At 37.5% G+C, this 18,829-nt stretch overlaps 1 protein-coding gene and 1 long non-coding RNA gene across 4 annotated transcripts in view; one reads left to right on the forward strand and one right to left on the reverse strand.

Annotated features, from left to right (window-relative positions):
• Positions 1-1,352: 1,352 nt before the first annotated feature.
• On the reverse strand, positions 1,353-15,558 carry LOC311294967. Its single transcript, XR_014628154.1, has 3 exons — positions 15,041-15,558; positions 7,076-7,188; positions 1,353-1,440 (listed from the first exon to the last, which is right to left on the reverse strand). It is a non-coding gene; the product is annotated as an uncharacterized lncRNA (long non-coding RNA).
• LOC311294954 (ladderlectin-like) overlaps positions 1,434-18,829 on the forward strand; it is a 69,439-nt gene continuing 52,043 nt past the window's right edge. The window contains exons 1-3 of one of the 3 annotated variants that reach the window (XR_014628151.1): positions 1,434-2,161; positions 7,094-7,210; positions 7,360-7,389. The gene's annotated coding sequence lies outside the window, so the exon portion shown is untranslated. Of the gene's footprint in view, positions 2,162-2,859; positions 5,045-7,093; positions 10,313-18,829 lie in introns of those variants that run through there. The other 2 variants (XR_014628150.1, XM_084416078.1) reach the window with 2 other exon arrangements.

An 18,829-nucleotide genomic window follows, 5' to 3' on the forward strand; every position in this document is an offset into this window, starting at 1 on the left:
ATGTACAGCGCTCAGAGCATGTCACAAGATCAGAAATGGTTAAATTGACTTTGCCACAAGCAGAAAATCAGAACAAAATATGTATTGTGCACAAGTTTTATTAACTAAAATCACAAAAACAACTAATCTAAACAAACACATACACATAATCATACATACATGGGTAAAATGGAAAAAGACAGAATGAAACCGGAAATGGAACAGGGAATGAGAGTATGGAAAAGATTAATATAACTATGAAAAGAACCATCAGCTTTCTTTTTTCAAGGCACCTCATTAAGAGGGGTCTAGCGCTTATTATTAAACCTCTGTTAAAAATATACGATACTTGCATCAACTTTGAAGTGAAATCAGTGTGAGGTTTTTTTTTTTTTGAAGAAGAAAAAGATCTCATTGGTTCAGTGAGTCGATGTGGTTGGAGTTGCAATTGATTTCTTCCACGTTGAATGAAGAAATTGTGACGAACTTGCGATGTTATCCTTGACTCTGTTGTGGTTGAGAGAGTCCTCTCTCTCCTGAATAAGCACATGGCTGGTTGTGAGTCAAGGCCTGGAGAGGCCACGCAGGACAGCAACCTGAAGACACAGAGAAGGCCAAGAGAGGGAAGAGCTTGTGTAGATGCTCTATAAACCCTGAGAAAGGCCCTACCTCTCAGGGTTGGCTCGACCTATGAGAAAGGTGGAATTTCCAAGCAGGAAAATTCCTCTGTTGGGAGGTTTTATGACCCTTATAGAGCATGGTTAGAATGGGTCTGGCAGTTAGTGTACTTTATACTCAGATTAATATAACTAACACACACTGCATTCTATGAGAATGTGATGTACACTAAAGTGTGAGTCATTAAATGAGTTGTTTCGGGTATATTTCAGCATTGACACACAAATCGGATCTGAATAGTTGCGATGCACAGTGTGGACATCAGTAAGATCAGATTCCAATCAGATACACAACAAAATGGATTGGAGTATAAACCATAAGCAAAATATTCAGACCAGATGGAAATTATTAAATTATTGAGAGAGTGTGTTTTGTAACTGTGTGTTGGTTATTGTTGTGACAGAAGAAGATTTATGCAGTAATCTCCAGGTAGAAGTAAATATAACTGGCACATCTGGAACTTCCCTGTTTGGAGATAAATAAGTTATAGCATTTCTTCCTGGACTAAATTACTAAATTCATCCAGTCTAAGAAAGAGTGTATAATGTCGTCTCATTTAAGCAATGGCACACAGACCTGTGAGAAAAAACAAAAAAAACAAGCGACTGTGGTTTACAGAAAAAAACACTCCGGAATTGGACAACAGCCCCAACACACACACACACAAGTAGAGATTTCAAAGAGTTTCTTTACACATACTTTTATTTTCTTTGCAGTAAAGCAGACCACAGATGTTCTCAGGTTCATCACACGTCTTGAGTGATACTATTTCAGACCCCTGATCTGTGAAAGAAAATGTATCACTCATTTGTTTTTTGCACTTTTTACTTTTGGCCTCTGATCGGTAAGTTAAAAACATGATTTTAACTTCACTTCTAGCAGACGTATATCAGAGAGATCTAGTAGTTCTAACCAATTGTATTACATTATAATTCTACTTATGCTTTCCTAAAATCATCAGAAGATACATTACTTCCTATTAAACTTACTTTAAACAGATCTGCAGCCATTGTGTCTATTTCAAAAACTTAATTAACTTCAGTGTTTAAACTTTTTACAAAGCCGCAAGTGTATTTCCAAAGTTTGTAATTTCAAAATATGTTTTAGTTTAAGCTTGGTTAAACCAACTTGTTTTGACACACTGAATATCTTACGGTAATGTAAAATGTTTGTTTCCCAGTGTTCTGTGGTGCCATGAAGACGGTATCCATAACTGAGGGAGATTCTGTCACTTTACACACTAATCTTACTGAAATACAGAAAGGCGATATTATAATGTGGAAGTTTTGAGATCAGAAGTCTCTGATAGCTGAAATCAACGCAGACCCTGGAATATTCAAAACACATGATGGTCCTGATGGGAGATTCAGAGGCAGACTGAAGCTGGATCATCAGACTGGATCTCTGACCATCACAAACACCACAACTGAAGACTCTGGACTTTATCTGATAACCATCAGTGGTAAAATAGAGAAAGAATACAGATACAATGTTACTGTCTATGGTGAGTAGAGAAGCGTAATTAACCCTGTGTACTATAGGGGAGAGCGGGACACAAACTAATGCGGGACTAGTTGTAACACTCATGGTTTAAAACTTCCCACACATGCCAGCATGATGAAACTTGATGTATTTACTAGTTGCCATATAACCACTATAGAGAGAAAATGTTGCACCAAAATTAAAAAAATCTTTGGAAGATATCACTGAACATTTATTTAACCATAGCAAAAGTTAATTTCTTAAGTTTATTTTTCACCAATGTTTTTTGTGTTTATTTCAAATAAGACATATCTGAGACTATTTTAATCTTGTATCTTTTATTTAACAGTTGACATAGTTCTTTAATGTTTTCACTAACTAGCAGAAGAACCCGGTTTAAATCCCAGTTGTGGAGGTGGGGCATGTTGTCACACTATGCCCTGCTAAGCTATTCCATACAGATACCGATGCAATTAGCATAATTAACTTCTAAATTCTCATCATAGAGATCAATTTAAATTATAAGTCTCATTTTGAGACAAATTGGTTGTAGCTCGTTATCTAAGGATTGGAAAACTGTCATTTTGTGTTTTAACAACATTTAGATGATGTAGCAACACTGACTTGGCATCCGGCCAGATGTTCTGAAATGGCGACTCCTGATTTGCAAAATACAGTAAACAAAGAACTTTCTGTTTACGATCCCCTTGGGGCATGTTGACCAGCGGGGGCGCCGCTCGGGCTAGGGCCTCCCTGGCACATGACACATTTATAACAAGCCGAGCGTTGAGCAAAAGGGTCGACCTAGTCCCTTGATTCAAATCTCGCCAACTCACGGGACTCACATCCCGACCCTCCCCCGAAAGGGTGGGGGAAAGGACAAGAGTTCACAAAAGCAGCCTGAATTCTGAATGACACACACACACACACACACACACACACACCATACACACACACACACACACACAAACATCCTTTGTGTTTAACTTAATGTCCTTTCAATGTATGTAACTCAGACTTGCAGGGTTCTCAAGTCTCACGCATTGGCCGTGAGACACACGCAATTCAACCAGTTCACACGCTCACACGCCACACCGTGTATTTCTCACGCTGAAAAGGCAATGCCAACCAAGTTGTCCTGCAAGCTTTATATATAACGTTGTATACGAGGCGCAGGCACACAAAGTGAAGCGTCCTGCCGCCAGGCAACATAGATGCGCGAACCATAGGCGCGAACACACGGAAGTTGACGGAAAATTCTCGGCCGCCGTACGTTCGTTACTAGTAGTAACCAACAACATCACGCGAACACACGTCGTGATGGAGAAGGTAAGTTGGAATTAAGAAAGCTCGTCTAACATTTTTAGGCCAGAACATTAAATATATCAATGTTATCAAGGCGTCAAAATGTGCAACAAACACTTACAACACAAAACACATTTCATAAGCTGCAGTGTGTACTCTTGTGTACACACACACACACACACACACACACACACACACCTTACTACTATGTCATTTGTTCACAATGTCCCACCACACAATAAATCATTATACCATTACGACTAGACACATTCAAAATGCAAAAAGATTTGTTTTTCCAAACTGTTTGGAGCAATTTGTTATATTTTTGTATATTTGTAATTTTGAAATATAACATTAAAGAGTAGCCTATATTTGATCTGATTAATTGCTCTGTCATTTATCAGATTTACCAATTGTTATAATTTCAATTTGTGCTGGTTAATTATGAACAATGGTTAAAATTGGGGGGCGGGGACGGACGGGCGGGGGCGGGGCTCCATTAGGGCTCCTCCCCTAACCGCATGTGATCTCACTCCAAGCTTTTGATAAAACTTGAGAACCCTGGACTTGTATCTGAACTTCCTGTATGTATTTGTGATTAATGTTGTTTTGATCATATAGGTATGATCTTCGAGTGTTCGGCTCTTACATGTATTTTTGAAGAATGTTCTCCCAGTAGAATCGCATCCCGTAATCCGATCTCATGGACCATTGGTCATAAAATTTTACCACCAAGCTCATCCAGCCCTATGCAAGAGAGACAACGGAAGCGCAACATTCCAACGCGACATTCTAACACACACACGCACATTGCCATATTTGGACTTCCACTAGTAAAATTTCATTTGACCAACTATTACAACTGTATAAAGAGGGTTCCGGGTGATTTGCATGTTCACCAGTGTGATATTAGAATAGTTGTGTTTTTGGATTACAGTAAGGTAATTTTAAAGTGCCTTTGTTCAACCAAAATAATGTATCTCTATGTTGCTATCTTTGTCAATATTGGTCCTTAGTATTGTTTTAATCCCCTTTGCACGACGAAGGAGATTTTTGATAAGAGACTGTGATAAACGTTATTGTTCCATGCGTGTTAATTCCCCAAGCATAATATTATATTTTGCTCCCTCGTGATTCCACACGAGGGTCGGGCAGCATTAACACACCAAGACAATCTTCCTGCTGCTGATTCGTCCTTCACGAAAAAGGAGGCGTACACGGGACACTGATAAAAAGTCCAAACCTTCTCTCATCCTTCTCTTGCTCTCATCGATCGCTCTGACCTCCTCCTCTTCTTCCTCCTCCAAACCCAAGTCCGGACCGGCTTCGGCCTGCTTTTCTTTTCTTCTCTTTTATTTCTTTTTATAGTCTAGTTTAGTTTTCCTATTCGCCTCTGTTCATTCACGAGCTGAATGAACTTAGCCTGAATCATTCCCGGCAACTTCACCTCAAAGAAAGAGACCCTTTGAACCTCCCGCGCTCGCGCTCGCGCTCGCATGGAAGACACAGCACGCGCACGCCTCCCCTCAGACGACTCACGCTGCTTTTAAAGACACACGCAGGACTCTTGCCTTCCTTCCTCATACAAAGAGAACCATATGCAAGTATCGATTATTGAATTGAACTTCTAAATGTGATTTCTTTGTTGTCTCTTAAGGGTCACTGTCTGTGATTTTTGCCATAGCCTACTGCGATCTCTGATCGCAGATTTTTGCTTTCACTTCCGATCTCATCTCTTATCTCTCTCTCTCTCTCATCCTTTTCTGTCATTCATATCTTTCTCTAATTCTGATCATTTTATTCTCTCTCTCACTGTTATTCGTTGTCTTGTATTGTTTAACTGTATTTTATGTACATAGACATATAATCCGTGTGTAACGTGTAGTTTGATATATTCCTTAGTTCGATGTATTAGTCCAATTATTAAATTCCATATGTCCTTGACTGACTCTGTTTTAATTGCCCTTGTTACGAAGTCACTGAAATGTCGATCTTAGCTATATGCTTTATCTTGGTACGATTTAAGTAACCTAATTTTACAAACACAGAGGCCTGGAAAAGATACTCTTTCTTGTGTTTGTAAGAAGGATAATTTTCCTTGAGAGTTAAGTTAATCCTACATGCAATGTTTGCTGGACAAACAGATTGTTTGATTAATTTAATTCCATTAAAGTTATCCCATAACTTCGAGCTGAAATAAGACTTGATGTATTAATGACGAACCATAACCCGTTATGGTAATCATTCATATATCAATCTAGTTCAGCTGCGATAAATTAATATAACTGTAATATGCAAAATAATAATCATATTCATGATTATTAAAATTCCCTATAGATCATTTGAGCTAATATTTTAATATTAATGTACAACCCATTGTTGCTACAATGAACTTCGAGAACTTCGTTTGTTCGAGTTAAACACTGACCGCATTTCATTATATTCAAACGCTATGAAACACTATTGTATCTATGTATCGTATCTATGAAATATTCACCTACGGAGCTTTGAAACACTGCCAGTGGGACAATAAACAGGAAGTGTTTGTCCGAACTAATAACAGGTTTTGCAAAAGAACGCAAAAGATTTGAAAAAATACTTTTTCCTCCCATCTCTTTTTTTTTTTTTTTTAGCACCATGTCCCTTTAGGGACTCCGTCAAAACTCAAACTAATGCAGTTCTCTTGTTTATATTATTTGAACCATAATGATGTTGATTTCATGATTCTGATTGGGCAATGGGCATTCTAAAGGCGGGAATACACTAAACAACTTTTGTCTAAATGTTTGCCCTCATTTGCATTCTGCAGGAGTCAACAGTAGTTGTAGAAAATATTTAGTAAAACCACCTGAGGCATGCATAAATTAACCTCCCACTGTCACGTTTTGCATTAACGGTTTAAATAATCCATAATTTTGTACGTTCCACTAGGGCATCTAGACATCTTTCAGGGTCATGAAGGATTGAGAAACAAGGAAGCATCAATTTGAGAACTTCCTGTCTACACAGTGTGTATCATCATGTCAAAAGCATTTTGGACCCATAATAACTGAATACTTAGCTTGAGCTTTGTTTGATTCATAGCTGTGCAGTCATAACTAAAACTAGCACTGATCTTTCCACCGCTGTAAACTTGACAAGCAATTTATCCAAAGTTGAGGAGTTAATTTCGACTTAGGCCTTTGGCACAAAATTAAACATAAATGAACATCAGAAGGTATGTTAAAGATACAGTACAACTTACTGCAATCTGTATGTTGTGTAATCGTTCATTAATTATTTACACCGAAAGAAGTCAATAAAACAGCTTGCGTACAATGCGTCATGTAATGTTACATATACTGTACCTCAGAAAAGCCATTCAATGACCATAATATTTAAATTAGCTAGAAAAAAATTGACTCTAGTGAACAGAATTTTGCTAAATATATGCACTTTATTACATATTCATCATATTTGAATTTAACCTGTTCTTTAATAGGCCTATTTAATGTAGGCCTGTTTTAATAAACCAAGTTTGAAACAAAGAAATGAACCTTTAATATAATAATGTGCCAACTGAAAGGATCCCTTGATAGTTTTTTGTCCTTGACATGTATAGCCTACTATACATCGATCAGACTTGACTTACATTAATGTATCTCTGCAGGCATTACGCGTGTAAATCCAGTGTTGATCTCGACTGCTGCTTCTGGGTCTCTGTTGATTGTTGCTGTGTTTGGGATCTTCTGCATCTGCAAGCGACTGAGAAAAACAGCCGAAGAGGGCAAGTTACTATTGCTGCAGTGAAAAAATAGACAAAACATCTACATTTTGTGAACAATCATTTATATTTCTAGTAAAGACTGATCGTTAATAACATGGTGCATGCATACATTTCCCAATGATGCATATTTTTTATTATTGTTTTAATAGTTCAAACCCACAAAGAAGAGGTAATATATGTTGCTGATCCAACACACTGCATGCAAAATTCACATAAAAGGGTGAGATAACTAATGACTGTGTGTTGTGTCTCTGTATGATCACATTTAGATGTGTTTTTGGAACCTAAAGTGTCTAAATGTTGCAAATATCTCAGTGTAAATGAGATAGGAAACAGGCCAGTTGAACTTGACACGTATGCAAATATCATATATTGTATATCAATCTATATATAAAAAAAATGCTGGATTGTTTCAACCCAACTTTGGGTCAAACCAAACATTTGGGTTGGTCCATATTTGACCCAAAGTTGGATTGAAACAACCCAGCATTTTTAAGAGTGTAAATAGATGAGGAAAATAATAATCAAACATCTTCTGTCTTTATTATTTCTTACAGAGGTTTAAAGAGAAGGATGAGGCGGTGTATTCAGGCGTCACCATGAGTTGTTGATCAAACTCATTGTAGTTCTCTTCTTTTTTTCAATAATGATGTTCCTATGTCACTGTAGTTCTGAGTTTCGCAATGTTTTTGCAAGATTTTCGCAAAATATGATGATCCCTTTGCAAAAGACCATATTTTACTCATTTACTCATTTATTCTCTGTGAGAAAAATATTATGTGATATTATAAATATGTGACCCTGGATCACAAAAATAGTCACAAGTCGCACGGGTATATTTGTGGCAATAGCCAACAATACATTGTATGGGTCAAAATGATAGATTTTTCTATTATGCCAAAAATTATTAGGCTATTAAGGTAAGATCATGTTCCATTAAGATATTTTGTCAATTTCCTACGATAAATATATAAAACATTTATTTTTGTGAGTGGATGCCGCACAATCGCGAACATAAATGGACAACTTTAGAGGCGATTTTCTCAATGTTTCGTTTTTTTGCACCCTCAGATTCCAGATTTTCAAATAGTTGTATATTGGCAAAATATTGTCCTATCATAACAAACCATACATCAATGGAAAGCTTATTTATTCAGCTTTCATGTGATGAATAAATCTCAGTTTCAAAAAATTGACCCATGTGACTGGATTTGTGGTCCAGGGTCACATATATCTCTTGGTGACAGGAGCATCCAGAGCAGAAAAATTGCAAACATATATACGGATAAGGCAGCAAAAAGAATTAAAGCTGCAAGCAGCATTTATCGGGGTTCAAGCAGTTAAGGCCTTTAAGGCCTTTAAGCACACAAGCATCAAAAGACATTAAGTTTTATTTAGCAAGCATTTAACAACTGCCATCATAGATGAAAAAGTCAATTTCCAGCCAATACAGGCAGTTTACCATAGGAAATATATGGCGTTTTTACAGTTATAGCACCTTTTTGTCTGAGTCTTCTTACAGTCTTGCCTGATCTCCACCACTTTTATTAGTAGTACTCAAAGTGTGCCCATATATGTGTCAAATTTGTTGTAAATATGTAATTTTGATAAGGAGTTTAGACAATTATAATCAGTGGCGTAACGAGCCAACACCGGGGCCTTAAAGGGGGGGTGAAACACTCAGTTTCAGTCAATCTCATGTTAATCTTGAGTACCTATAGAGTAGTATTGCATCCTTCATATCTCCAAAAAGTCTTTAGTTTTATTATATTTATAAAAGAAAGATAGGCTGTACCGAGTCTTTCCGGAAAAAAACGAGCGGCTGGAGGCGTGCCGTGTGGGCGGAGCTAAAGAATCACGAGCGCGAATCATACACACACACACACACACACACACCATACATCGCATGCTCCATAGATACATTAACTATACGTGATCATGTTGTTTACTTGCTGTGCTGACGCGCCGATAGCTAACAACACACAGACATTTGAAGCAGTTTTACTCACCGCCTGCGGCTCCAACGCACGACCGTGAACCTTTATCGTTGGGACTGCTCCATACTTAAGCATTAGACGATCTGCAAATCCAGCGTCGAACTGGGCCTTGTTTTTAAAACAATCATCGTCGAAATGCAGGGAACAAACAAGAACACTTGCACAACTCCATTTATGCTCTGGAAAAACAAACTCCATCCACTGGTCACTTAACGCTGGGTTCTTTGGGAATCTGTGCAGGGTTGTCTTGCCCTTGCAACCAAAAACACACTTCTTTGGTGACACTGTTTATTTCTTTAAGTCCTGTGACTGCAGCGCAGCCAAGCACAGCGCTTTGATGGGCATACTGCTTTCGCTCTCTCACTCTGGTCTACGGGTGTGCGCGCGCCCTTCCGGGAGAAGTGCCCTTAGGACCCGTATAAGGAAATTCCGCCCCAACTGACGTCACACAGGCCCATACTCGAAAAAAACTTTCCGAAACTTGTGACAAACCGTATTTTTGGCACAGAAATACTCCATCAAACGTACAATTAAATTTTTTAAACTTTGTCCATGTTTAGCATGGGAATCCAACTCTTTAACAGTGTAAAAAACTCAGTATGCATGAAATAGCATTTCACCCCCCCTTTAAGTAGGATTATCAAGGCGGGCCTCTTGATGACGCAATTGATGACATGATGACGCAATGTCCGCGAGTAGGCTACCATGAATAGGGCAGGATATGATCATACACAGCATATAAGAGATGAGATGACTAACAAAATCAGGAGTAGCCTACGCTCACCAAAAAAAAACACACAAAAAAAACAAAAAACACTGGTGACAGGGCACCATAACACATTGTTAGGCCTAGGTCCAAATACATAAAAAAAGATGCTCTCTTACATTATAGCGGGATTTTCCGGGCTTTCCTATGTGCAACTGCAAAGTTGTCGATTAGATCAGGATTGTGCGCACGGGCATTCTCAATTGACCCTTCGCAGGGAGTTTGATTGACAGGCGATCTGACTAATCATAATCCGCCATTTTGTCCAACAAAGCAGTCAGGAGAGTTAGTAGATTAACTTTGGAAGATTTCAATTTGAAAAACAAAGTGTACTGATGTCTTAACACTTTAAAACAACATTCCTTTTATGTTCATTCATGTTTATTTTAATGCTATAAATTAACTAGAAGGAAGAGATGATCGGTTCACGAGCAGCTTTAACTGAGCCTCGAGTCTACAGCGATCTGTCAGACACATTAAAGAGTCACAAATCGGTATTTATTGTTTAAATGTCTCTAAAAAAATGACTACATTTGAAAGGTGAGACTTTGTTTCATATCAAAAGTACTTGTCTGTCAGCGCGCAGTCTCCTCTCTGATCCGCAATGTATTTTTCACTGCGTGAGAACTTGGTGTGGTGTGAGAGTGGCGTCGCTTGTCAGACATAGCAACAGTAACTAAAGTGGGCGGGTCTTTGCGAACGGTCATTGACAGTATGGACAGGGATTCGCCAGTCCCATTTCAAAACAAATTTCATCACAATCCATCATTGTTCGTTTCAAACATGTGAGAGCATCAAAATGATCCATGGGTGAAATTGATTGGATTTAATTATTTTTTTTGTCAGTTCCTATCATAATTTAAAAATTTTGGCATTATTGTTTAGCTATTTACCTATGTTTTCAAATTTCCTTTGTTTTTTTGTTGTTGTCTCGATCGGACTAACGGCTTTGAAGATAACCACAATTTTTTAAAGCTCTAAATGACACTTACAAAAACCATAAGGCAAAACCTGGCATGTTTGGTATTGTTGGACTCGACAAGGATTCAGGAATATTAGGAGGTCAATCCTGTGAAAAAAACACTGGCTTGAAACTTCTAAGGCTCCTTTAAGGCATTGTGCCAATGACGTATACTGAGTTTTTTGAGACACACCAATGTTCTCATAGACTATCATGGCACCCTGGACAAAGACACTGCGTGCCAATTTTCATTAGACTAATGGTTGGGTGCGCTTATAGCTATTTTCATGATTTTTTTTCACTATTATAGCGCCACCAAGTGGCCAATTGTCACGATTTTTTTCATGTCAACTCAGAAGGAGCTTATGAACATGTGTCCCAAGTTTAGCGAAAATATCTCTTTCCACTCACAAGTTATAACAATTTTATAGTGCCACCAAGTGGCCAATTGTCATGATTTTTTTCACGTGACCTCAGAATGAGCTCATGAACATGTGTCCGAAGTTTTGCGAAAATATCTCTTTCTGTTCACAAGTTATAACCGTTTTATAGTGCCACCAAGTGGCCAATTGTTTATTTTTTTTCAAGTGATCTCAGATTGAGCTCAGGAAGATGTATCCCAAGTTCAGCAAAAAAATCTCTTCCCGTTCACAATTTATAACCGTTTTAGTAAAAGTGGCCCTGGTGCTATCAAATATTTTGGTTCCCCTTATTGACCGTTAATTGAAATTTTGAATTTTTTGGAAAATTATTGATTGTCAGACTCCAGAGAATATTCTTGCAGTGGTTTGGTTCCGATCAGGCCAAAAACCTAGGAGAAGTTCGCAAAAATAGTTTTTTTAAAAAAATGCATTTTCCTCGAAATTGGCGCTGAAGGGCGAGGAAATCCGAGACATGCATCTGGTCCGCCTCGAGCCAAGGAATCCAACGATATAAGACACTTGAGCCTAGGCCTAACGGTTGATGAGTTATGAGCCGTTTCGTACTTTTGACCGCTGTAGCGCCCCCGTCAGGCCGACCGGGGCGGGCCTTGGTGACGCTGTAGGCGGTGTGAGTACTATCAGCCCCCAAAGTTTCAAGTCTCTACGACTTACAGTTCGGTCTGCCCGATCAGTTTTATGTCTGAATGTTGCATCATGGGAAAATTAACAATAACAATAGGGTTTCAGCACTTCGTGCTTGAACCCCTAAATATAACACAGTAATAAAGAATAAACAATAACATTTAAATGTAATACTTCATGACCACAGACATGAGAATGACAGCTCTAAGTCCAGTGATTTTGTGTGGGTTTTTTTTTTTACTTGAATGATTTTTTCATGCACACACTCCATTGTGACGCAAACGAGCCTTGGACAAAACTGAACGTTATTCAACGACATAAAGTCGACAGATGAGGTTCATTAAAATTACACTGTTATAATATTTTCTTCAGATTTTCCCCGCAAAACCATTCTGAGTCCATTGTAAAAAACCTCTGTTTTAGAGAATTAAAAGATTATTTAATCAATTCCTAAATTTCCATTAGGTCCTATTTGTGTTATGTCATTTAGATGTTTGGTAACACTTTATTTTGATTGTCCACTTTAGACATTGTACTAACTTTAAGTAACTTTGCAACTTCGTCAACTAAAGCCCTGTCCCAAATGGCACACTTCATATCGACTTTCGGTCTTGTGGACTTACAATGGCTGTCGTGTGCACGTGTCCGTTAAGTCAATGAGACCGTAGGACACCCCATGACGAAATATGAAGTGGTTAGGGTGCCATTTGGGACAGGCCCTAACTCTCATTAGAGTATCAGTAGACTGTTAGGTTCGAGTTAGTTGACATGTAGTTGTAAAGTTACTTGTAGTTATTAGCATGTCTAAAGTGGACTATCAAAATAAAGTGTTACCAGCTGTTTTCTTATGGCGCTTTTCCACTACACAGTACCGGCTCGCCTCGACTCGACTCGGCTCTGTTTGGTTTTCCACTGTGTAAAAGTTGTACCTGTACCCGCTTCCAGGTACTTTTTTTCGTACCACCTCCGGCGAAGTTCTAAGCGAGCTGAGGCGATACTAAAATGTGACGTGAAAACACGGCAGACTGCTGATTGGTCAGAGAGAATCGTCACTATTCACTGCGTCATCATTGCACGCGCCAGACGGAGTATCCTGAATAAAAAACAGCAAAAACAAAAACATCCAAAAACAGCATACACTCGATTTCCTCCATTGTCCTGTGTGTGTGGGTAGCGGGTGTGTCTCGCGCGTCTCCCGTAAAAGATTAAGTCACGGCAGTATCCTGCGGCGTCGCTATGACGACCAGGTACTATTGTGGAGGTACTATCTGCAATGGAAAACGGAGCGAAAAGCGAGCCGAGCCGAGTCGAGTCAAGTTGAGTTGAGCTGGTACTGGTAATGGAAAAGCAACATTAGTAAGTAATAGTCAGTTTACTGTGATCTTATTAATGTGTGATTTGTTCATTCTAATACAATTCAAAAGGGCAAGCATCATCATACACAGAACTGATCATGCGGCATTAAATGCATTTTATTACTGTAATTCATGGTAATTTCGTCAAGCGCACAACATTAGTCACATGTCTGAATATCTAAATAGAATAATATGCTCTTGTATGATTTTATTTAAATCTCATATTACAATGTTTTTGTCTTGAATGCAACTCAGTAAATGCATGCAATTAAAACACCCCAGCAGCTCAACGTGTGAGTCAGACTGAAAACTGTGGAGGTGGTCTTCTTTCTTCAGATCGGAAAGAAATGTGGTTTGATGTGATGGTCACAAACAGCTTTTGCAAGAGTGTGTCTATTACTGGACGTTTATGTTAGAGGTGCACTAGTTAAAGTGTGTGAAAGGTGAAAGGTGTTTTTTTTTTTCAATTCCTGCTCAGTTGAAGTTCACAATCTGTCTTCTACTCTACACAAAACAACTACATAAAAATATGTAATTTGTGATTGAAGTATTGAGATTGATATTAGAGGGCATTTTGCATCTCTATATGACCTTATACACTCATGCCTCCAAAAAACAATACTCTATTTTAAAGGACTTCAATCTTAAAATCAAATCTTTAAAAAAATGGGTTGATCGAAAGGAAACAAATCTGAACAAATGGTCTAAAAATGGTTTCATCTGCAGTTGCTGTAGAGTAGTATATCAACTTAACTAGACTTTTTGTTTTATAGCTCACATACAATAGAGTATATTTCTAGATTTGATTTAAATTACTCCAGGTAAAGCTTCACTTCATCTCAGGCCCTGTTTATACCTATTAAGATGCGTTTTGGTGGATCGGACTAACGGGGTCTAAAACATTTTGAGCTTGTCCACTTTCAACCACTTCCAGAGGTAGACGAAAAACACATTCAGCCGGATTGCTTTTGTACTGTAAACGCTCATGTAGTTGAATGTGACCTAATGCGTAAACCTTATGGGAAGTGTGCCAGCCAGTCTGGATTTAAACTTTATCACCGTTCCTGATTTCTAAACAATCTCACTGCGTTCGGTAACGTCAGCAACACAATGCATTCTGGGACTTTAGGGCACAGACACTATAATATAGACTGAGTATTAGTGGAGGTAGATGTTAAAACTTGTATTTTAAAGTTAAAAACACATGGTAACACTTTCTGTGAAGTCCATGCTTATAATGAATTAGGCTATAGCTCCATTTATACTTAGGCTATTTATAAATATATTTATAAATAGTCATTAATACCTATACTGCATTATAAGAACAGTATAGTTACATTTATATTATTTTTAATAATTACTTATAAGCCATGCATTTGCTTTTCAAAGCACATGATCATAATCTACAAACACATTATTGGTGAACGCTGTGTTATGAACTGTCATAACTGCTCCAACGCAAAACATATCTCGAATGAAGCACATTTTTCAGTTTACCAGCTTGAAAACAACATAATAGCGAAAGTGAAAGTAAAACTCAAATAAAATAAACAATTTAACCAAAATGTGTCTTTATAATTTATACATTTAGTATTTATGACAGATATATTGCAGATTCATAATTTCTGAACCACATTAATGTGTAAGTGCTCACTAAATAAACAATGTATGGAAACACAAATCTTACCGTTATGATCCTGTTTGCGTCAAACTCTGGACACAGACTTGTGAGAGACAGGTTGGTGTGTAGATCTTCACCTGCCAATGTATTCTGAGCTGTTTTAGTGACTTTAGTGCGGATAAGGAGTTCGGTGTGGTGTTTAACACTCGGTGGATGTTTAGGCTACTTGTCCAAATGAGCAGGAATCAATCGTGTCTGGACCACTGACAGGACTATGACTTTCTTTGCAATGCTATGTACAACCTTATAGTTCCTCAGAACACTATTCAGGATCGTAATTTCCTACATCTACTAAGAAAAGTGTAATATAAAATCAGTTGAAGTCAAATTTACAACGTTGAAAATCATTGGACGACACCACGCGAACATGGCGCTGTTACCAGGGAGATGTACTGTACAACAAGCAGCAGATGGATGAAACGCGCCTAATTACCTTCTTTGTTTATAACTGTATATTACAGTATTATTAGCACAATACAGTGTTTATCCCCTGTGACTCGGCTGCTAGGAGACTTTTGCGTTGAACAAATGAACAACTGTAAAGCGGTAATGTTTTTCCTTACACGTCATCGAGCAACGGACCGCCTTTTTGGTCTAAACGGAAGGATGACGGTCTTATCAAGTGGAAATATTCAACATACAACTTCATGTTTCCAACTTATGCTTCTGTATCTTAAACATAGGTTCATACGCGATATATGTTGTCTACTACCTCATTACCTTCCTCTGCTTCGTGTACTGGAAGTGGAGCCCAAAGAAAGCAGATGATGTGAAACTATAAACAAATGAAACTATAATAACAGCATTTGACCACTAGAGGGATGAGTACGTTTATTGTAATTGTACCAGTCTATGAATTGTACACTACTAAAGCGCCACCTAGTGTCCTAACCAGGAAATTAAATTTTCCAGATTTGCTCCAATATATGAAAAATGTGAAGTAGAATTAGTTTTTAAAAATAAATCAAAGGTTGATTATTCATAAATGACTCTTTATTGACATTGTTGGATAGAAGGCAACTGACAACTGACAGTCGTGAAGTTGCGAAACCTTTGCAAATTATTTGTTTCAAACCTGAATGTTGATGTCAAAACACAACAAATGGTAACAATTAAATTAATTTCAATAAGACTAAATGAATTTCAATAAAACAAATTGCTGTCTTTGCTGTAGGCTACTAGGCTACTGACACAAGACATCAAATAAAATTGTCAAAAACAAAAAAGTAAAACAAAGCAATTGCTTAATGTATTCATGTCGATGTGCACTCTGGGAGTCAGCATAATACACAGTAGTACACATTTCAATTGAAATTATTTAGTTGTTGAAAATGGTAATTCTGAGTAGCTATAGCCTATCAAGAAATCCTATAGGAAACCTCTAAATGATCAAGTAGGCTATATCTGTATTTTTTAGTTACTTGCAGTGGCGGTTCTAGGATTTTTATGTAACAGGGGCCATTAAGGGGCCACATGTTACATTCAGGGGCCAAGTACAGGGTACTTTCAAGCACACAAAATAATTTATTCAGAACGGTGCAAATACATTTCGGCAGTCATTCCTTTTTCAAACGCTCTAATAAAAAATTATGAGCCAGTAAAGTTCTTAATGATTTTTTTCATTTATTTATACTGTGCATAAAGGACACAATGCACTTCTTTCTGAATTCCACCTTTTAAGTTTCATAACCATGTCGTCGCTTATAAACAGTAAATTATTGTTAATTGTTTGGGGGTGGAATTGCATCTGTGATCGTTGTGAAGAATTCTTCGGTTGCTCTTCTCGTCGACGATTGATGGGTGGGAATCTCTAGGCACCTCACGATTCGATTCGATTACGGTTCAGAGGGTAACGATTATCGGTTAATAACGATTTTTTTTTTTTACTACTTGGTACTTTTAAAGCAAAGTATTTATGATGACCCATAACAAACTTACTTCCAATACTTCCTATATTAATTGTATTATTAAAACAAATGGAAGTGATTTGGCAAGTCAACTGTAAGGTAACATTTGCCAGCATTTGTCCCAACATTGCAAAGAACCAACATGAAAATAAATGTGTGCCTGTACTAGCAGCATACTTATAGTAGGCTAAATGAATACAAACTTCAGCATATTCTGAATCTCTAGCATTTAATAATAGACTTCTAACCAACATCCTCTTGTTATTTCCAATGAGCAATATAATCCTTCAGACAAAAAAAAAAAAACATTTTGCTGTAGCAAAATCACTAAAAGTTTTCGTTCAAAAATATAGAATTATGTACCAGCAGCTCTCATACAAACATAATGCTTGTGGACTTACGCATATTCTGAATAATTAATAACATACAAAGCAACTCTTATTCACAACTAAATAATAAAGAGTTATGACTTGAAATGTTTGCTGTATACCACAATCAAAAACAGCTTATACAAAAAAGTGAATGAACATCTGCAGAGAGCACAGTCAAAATGTAACTTTTTGTGACTGGCATTGCACATTGCAGGGCAGTGTAACGTGTAGCCTATATCGCTACATCGACATGCTAACATCGCTGCTGAAGGACTGCTACACTACAAACCTTCAATAAATTCTTCTCCCCACAAGAACTCTGATCAAGCTTTCTTATTTTATGTATTGGAGAAATCTAATACATTGGCGAGCCACCAAACGACTGCTCGGCCAAATACACCAAAATCTAACAGTTGTCATTTCTACAGGTTCTGATAGATCAACAGTACAGATAATTCTAGCAACGTACAAACATGTTTGGTTCTTTACACAAATGTGGTAATTTAAAGACATATCTCTGACACTGAATTCTCATTCATAAGAAACTCTCATATGCTGTTGATTCTTCAACTGATCTTCCATTACTCTCCTCCTCTTGTGGATCTGATGTCATAAACCAGAAGAATGACAGTAGCCACGCCCACCACAGCAGAGACGACCAATCGGATCACAGCTTCAGTAGATCCACAGCAGTGGACTTCTAAATAACCAATGATAAAATAGTGATTTTAGTGAGCCGACAGTATAGTCTGTTTCAGGAACTCCAAACTGCACAATCACAGGTACTGTAAATATGGTAAAAACAGAAATGTTGAAAGAAAAAAAGAAAAATATCGTGGATTTATTTGGGGCACACAAAATGTGAATCAACAGCAACTTTCATTTTATGAAAGAGAGAGAGAGAGAAAAAAAAACACATCACATATATCATCAGTGCTGTGGTACCTGCCCATGTGTGACAGAGTGTGTTGATGTCCAGATGTGTGGTCTGGTTGCTGATGGGATTGTTCAGCACACAGCTGTAGGTGTTTTTATCCTGATATTCCACCTCCAGAGGTAGAGAGAGACTGATGCTGAGATCACACACACTGATGCTGGACAATACACTGATTCCTGCGTACCAGGAGAGAGTCGCATCACACACATTCAACACTGATGAACACACCAGTGAACATGATGATGATGATGATGAACAGTGTGAAGAGTTACTGATGATGACAGGAACAGGCAGACGAGCTGAGAAAGATTAGAATAAATCACTATCCCTACAAAGACTATCTACTTCAGAGCTATATATACACTGTAAAACAAAATTGTAAAAAAAAAAAAAGAAAAAAAAAAAATAATTTAAAATTTTTAAAAGATTTGTCAAATGACTGGCCAAATAAAAACTGTACATTTAAAGTAAAATATTCTATGTGAGGAAAATTCAGTAAAAAAAAAAAAAAATATATATATATATATATATATATATATATATATATATATATATATATATAGTGAAGGAAATAGTGAGA

This window comes from Rutilus rutilus, assembly GCF_951802725.1.
Source record: "Rutilus rutilus genome assembly, chromosome: 8".
NCBI classification, from domain to species: domain Eukaryota; kingdom Metazoa; phylum Chordata; class Actinopteri; order Cypriniformes; family Leuciscidae; genus Rutilus; species Rutilus rutilus.